Source organism: Punica granatum, chromosome 8, assembly GCF_007655135.1.
Source record: "Punica granatum isolate Tunisia-2019 chromosome 8, ASM765513v2, whole genome shotgun sequence".
Classification (NCBI taxonomy): domain Eukaryota; kingdom Viridiplantae; phylum Streptophyta; class Magnoliopsida; order Myrtales; family Lythraceae; genus Punica; species Punica granatum.
This window is the reverse complement of record NC_045134.1, coordinates 5448710-5454631: the sequence shown is the minus strand read 5'-3', so window position 1 is coordinate 5454631 and position 5922 is coordinate 5448710. Positions and strand designations below refer to the sequence as shown.

Below are 5922 nucleotides of genomic sequence, written 5' to 3'. Positions count from 1 at the left end.
TTCAGTTATTTATTCTGTTGAAGAATTGTATTCTATTAGAAAAGTAAATTTTGTTATGTATTCTGTTGAAAAAGTGAATTATGTTATGTATTATGTTGTGAAAGTCTCTTTTGTTATGGATTATGTTGGAAAAGTTCATTCAGTTATGGATTCTGTTGGAAAAGTGAATTCTGTTATGTATTCTGTTGGAAAAGTGAATTCTGTTATGTATTCAGTTGATAAAGTTTATTCTGTTATGTATTCTGTTGGAAAAGTTCATTCCGTTATGTATTCTGTTGAAGAATTGCATTCTGTTATGTATTCTGTTGGAAAAGTAAATTCTGTTATGTATTCTGTTGAATAGACAACAATAACTGAATAGACACTCAGAATAGGCAACAATAACAGAACGCCACAAGAACGGCCAAACATTGTATTATATTAGCAATAACAAAGTCATCTCAATACAAATTAGAATCTCACAATCCTACAGTGTCACATTCAACGAAAAAACACGTTGCAATATCCTATCACAAACACAAACTAAGAATACAACAAGGATGAAAAACAAAATGCCACATGCAATCTTTAGCATTCTGTTTTCATATTTATACAATTGAATTTTCTTCTTCATCTTCTTCATGAGCTTGTTATCTTCTCCAGTTCGGGGTCTTGCAGTCTGTTGCACTTCAAGCTGCTCCTCATTATCAATCCATTCAAAGTATCCACGGGTAATGTCACTTCTTTTTCATAATGGACAACCAAGGAAACGCCTACCATAACTTTGTTTCCTGGTAGATGTTTGCAACGGGAGCTTCCTTCCACAACCACACAAATTGATTGATTCCTCAACCCGTGAAGAAGCTGTACACTTTTGGATATATTGCTTTGTCCCACTCCATTGGCTTCCCTCACCTCCCATAATTCTAGCAGCAAATTATCATCAGCAACAAATTTTCCAATAGCATATGCTCCAGCAAATTCAACAGCAAAGCAACAACAAACAACATATTTTCAGCAATTAATGTAGGTATCACCATGGTCAGATTATTGTCACTCGACAACTATGCGAGTATCGAAAAGTAGTATATTTTTATCGTCCAAGTAAATATTTCAGAACATAAATGAGAAGCAGATGACGGACAGCAAAATTCAGCTGCTCCCAAGTTCAGAGCAATTTGTGATACCTACATTAATTGCTGAAATAATCAAAAACTACAACCTGAGATACCTACATTCAATAAAGATTCAAATCATCTTCTTGGGTAGAATTCTGTTATGTGACCAACTCATGATGCATGGAGCTCATGCAGTACAAAAAGAACAGGTGAGGATAATCAAAACCAAAACCAATCCAACGCATGGATAAACCAAAACCAATTCAGTAGTAGCAACTTCCCTAGCAGCAAATCCTCCATAAGCTCCAGACAATTCAACAGCAAAACAACAAGACACAGACAGTTCAATCATACAAATCAAACGAACAAGCAAGATCGACAGCCCCAAAGTCCACACCTTTTTCAAGCAATTAACGACACAATTGCAAAATCTATGCAGCGACTATGGTTGTCCCTTAACTTCTAATCCACCCCACAGTAAGAAAGAAAACTAACTCACGATTGCACACTCCAATCAGGCCAACAATTCCTTTTCATTCTGCTTTCCTTTTCACCAAGAATCAAATTCCGATCACTGAACTGGGGAACAGGCTCATTGAGCTTGTACCTGATGAACAACCTCATTCCTTTTCACACCCATCTCCAGATTCAATCAGAACAAGCAGTACCTGATGAATCACTGACCCGGGGAACGCAAGAGAATTATTACCCTATTAGAATTCCATTTGAAGCTGCAAATGCGCTGTTCCAACAATCTCTATCTTCATTGGCTTCCCATCGAGCTGAACATTGTTGTATCTCTTTACAGCTGCTATTGCATCAACCCGCTGTGAGAAGACTACTTCTGCTGTTCCCTTAAAAAAAGAAAAAAAAATCGTTAAACAAACTTCTGCAGGAAGAGTGTATTCATCAAAAGCATCAGTTTTATGGCAGATTCAGTTATGATACCTTTGATCTCTCGCTCCTATCATAGTGGATCGAATAACGCTTGATGTCGCCCACTTCTGCAAATAGCTCCTGTCCACAGTAATCAATGGATGAGAATAAGATCATCAAACAAATAAAACAACCAATATATCCCAAAAGCTAAAGTTAAGAGTAATCCAACAACAACCATGGGGTTAGGCCAAAAGGGGGAATAAAAACCGAGTAGCGATGCCGATAAGCGATCAAACTCATCGTTGCCCGCCATTCTCGGAGCTCTAGGCCGCGACGGTGACCAACTACTCACCAGCAGCAACAAAAATTTCAACTTCTCATCGGAAACAACCACCAGAAAAGATGATTTCACCTTCGGATCACGGACAACACATTCAATTGCATAAATCTTGATGTGGGTGGGGGAATTTGACGACTGAATCGGAAGAGAAGGCACCTCAATTAGGGTTTCATCGATTTGGGGCAATTTCGACCGGGAAATCGAGTTGAGCAGGGGGGCAAACAGAGTTCATCACGGCGTCTAGGGTTCCATCAGGGACCTGCGTTTTTTCTAATGGAAGGACCAATTCGTCCAAACGTTTGCAACGTCCGGACCAATTTGTCCACTGATTAAATTTCCGGGATGAACTTTTCCCGAGGTGCATATTTCAGGGACCATCATTGACCTTTCATTTGGATTGAGGGAGACAGATGGAAAGGAAATGGAGGGCACAAAATTGCATGGGAGTTTTTAAAAATTTTGTACGGCCTACCCTCCCCTCTTCTGCCTTTCTCTTTCTTTCCCTTAATAGACGTACTAAAATAAGCTAGCTTGAGAACGAAAAATTGAAGAATTCGCGTTCATTGTGGTGTTATTTTTTTGAGCCATATCGATTACAAATTATGTGTGGTGTCTCTGCTATTTAAATTGTATAACACATAATATATAAAACACATCATATCTATGAAAAATATGATCTAACTAGTCTGTTTGAAAAGCAAATATTATTTTAAGTGATTACTATTCTTGTGATCTTTTCAATAAATATTTTTAATTTTAAAAAATTCAAAAATAAATAAAATAATAAACCTATATCTATATCTACTATGTTTTAAAAAATTAAGAATCTATTTTCTCGAAAAAGGCTAAAAAAATTGAGAAAATAATGATCGCCCCCACAAATCTTATAAACCATTTTAGAAAGGAAAAATTAGAATATTCTTTTTTTAGAAAAAGCTCATAAAACTGAGAAAGTAACATCTAGTTCCTCAAATCGGTATGTATGTCTTAAAAAGAACTAAAAATTAGAAATTATTTTTTTTAAAGAAACCTCAAAAAATTGAAAAAAATAATGAATTAGGTGCAAATAAGAATTGTTGAAAATGAACAGGTGTTTCAGCATGGAACTATAGGCACGAGGCCGAACAGAAGACCTACTAGAATTAGTTACAAATAAGACAAGATAAGATATATCGAAAGAATTACTTTACCTGGTATTGAAAAGACCTGAAAAGCATAAGAATAGTCCACTAGTTTAGCTAAGTAGTTCTAACTACAAAGGTTTTTATCATTTTTTTGTTAACAAAGAGTGGCCTATATGCCCAATGAGCCATACGAAAGGTTAATTTGTAAAAGATCAAATCTCAAACATCTTAATCTCACATAAAAAGAAAGTACCACTATCAAAGAGGATGTAATACAGTAACACATGCTTTCGCTTGGTGAACGAGAAGGGTCACTTTGTAAAAAATCGAATCTAAACTATCTTAATCTCACATAAAGAGGAAGGACTACTATCAAAGAGGATGTAACGCAGTAACACACGCTTTCACTCGGCAAATGAGAAGGTTCACTTTGTAAAAAATCGAATCTGAAACATTTTAATCTCATGTAAAGAGGAAGGACCACTATCAAAGAGGATGTAACGCGGTAACACACGCTTTCGCTCGGTAAACAAGAGATTTCATGTTCGATATTTTTCGTGGGACTTTTGGTGTACCTTTATTAGCTAGTAAGATTTCTGTTTCATTGTCCTAGGTCAATGGATCTCCCTTATAACCGAAAGAGTGAGAATCACGGTGAGAGCCTATATCAACTCCGATTATATAGCGTTACTTAGAGAATAATATCTTACTGAAATAATAGAAAACTCGATATAGTTTATTAAATTACAATAAAAACATTCCCAAGGATATATAGCCTGTTTGTTTTCATAATTTGATTTTAGAATTATGATTTTAATTTTAACTCTACCCACTACACAATAAAAATACACGTTTTCCAAGTCAAATTTATAATACCATCTCATTTGTCCTTTTCCACAATCAAAATGAAAATCAAAATCAAAATCAAAGTTACTTTAACTCTGAAACCAAACGCAACCATAATAATGATAGTGGTACCGCTCGAAATTAAAACTAATGATAGGGAGAAAAAAAAAGAGATGTTGCACTAGCTAGCTGTACACGTAAACCTCTTTTATCCTGATCAATTAATTATATAGTATATCTTAAAACACATGTGCAATTTTAACCTTAATCAGTTCACATTTGACTATTGACAAAGTTGACTTAGACCTGTCTTTGTCCCTGAATTAGACATTGACAATGAAAAAGTGACATGTTTTTTCAGACTTAAAAAGAAATACTAGTCGATGGTGTCCCATTAGGCAGGTGTTTACGTTAAACAAATATGAAATAATTTATTTATTATGGATATTTAATAGGTAATAATTAATAGGGATTTTTAATATGACTCCGAGTCACGGTAAAACCCTTGGTATATCAGTTTAGGTGTTTATTATCTCAATCCAAGTACTATTTTGTACTTTTATTATTTGTGATGAATTATACCAAATATTAGACAGAATTAAAACACTAAAAACTTCAACTAAATGTAAAAGTAATAAACACTTGCACTAATAATGAGTACTAAAAGTACTAGACAATTTAACTGAAGTACCAAACATTTAAAGTGATAGTACTAATATGCATTACCGTGACTTTCAGTCATACTAGAAAGACCCTTTATAATTAATAACAGATATAGATTGTCTGGTAAAAGAGAATAGTATGAACAATATGAAAACTCCTTGGATTTCTTTTAATTAAAATAAAGCATAATGTTTTTGGATGAATTAAAATTGTGAGAGATATTGATCTCACAATTCCTGAAAAGAAGCATTAAATGTAACTCAATATTCCAGCAAATGTGTCTTTTGGGACTCGCACTCTAGTTCTCCTCCTAGGAATTGAGACTGGTTATAGCTTCAATCAATAGCTTGTTGCCGTGACATTTAACAAAATTAATTGGTCGGTTACGTGGAAAGCCTTTCACTGAAGAGTTGAGGATTTTAAAAAAATTACGTGGCAATTTTTATCGAAAGACATTAGAAATTTATATATTTATTATAAAGAGAGAGAGAGGGAGAGAGATTTGAGATTTCCAGTCACACGTCTAACTCTTATATATCAAGGCGTGCATGCACACGTGACTAAATCCTTAGTATAACGTATATTTTTGTTAAATAACTGACATCATTAATGGGTACGCATGTAAGACGAATTATAGTTCACAGTCCCGTGAATTACTTATGAAATATGTTTATGTCCTTCCTTGCATTGATCCAAAACTGCCCAACATTTGTATAATCTTCCTTATCTATCCCGTTTTGACTATTTCCATCTAATATTGTGTACTAACCAATAAAACAACGACATGTGTACCTTGGAAGCCGGTTAATGTCGAGCCACTTCAGCCGCTCCATCAATATTCAACGGAAATAGCCACGGCATGATAGATATGATACATGATACACATGTTGGGCATTTTTGGATAAGTTTAAAGTTTGAGATAAAATTAAGAAAATCATAAAACTATGGCATATATGGCGTTTTTTCCCAAAAT

At 34.6% G+C, this 5922-nt stretch overlaps 1 long non-coding RNA gene across 1 annotated transcript; it reads right to left on the bottom strand.

Annotated features, from left to right (window-relative positions):
- Positions 1-410: 410 nt before the first annotated feature.
- LOC116189195 lies at positions 411-2711 on the bottom strand. The gene is made up of 4 exons (XR_004152352.1): positions 2389-2711; positions 2046-2114; positions 1807-1951; positions 411-905 (listed from the first exon to the last, which is right to left on the bottom strand). It is a non-coding gene; the product is annotated as an uncharacterized LOC116189195 (long non-coding RNA).
- Between the last annotated feature and the right edge of the window lie 3211 nt (positions 2712-5922).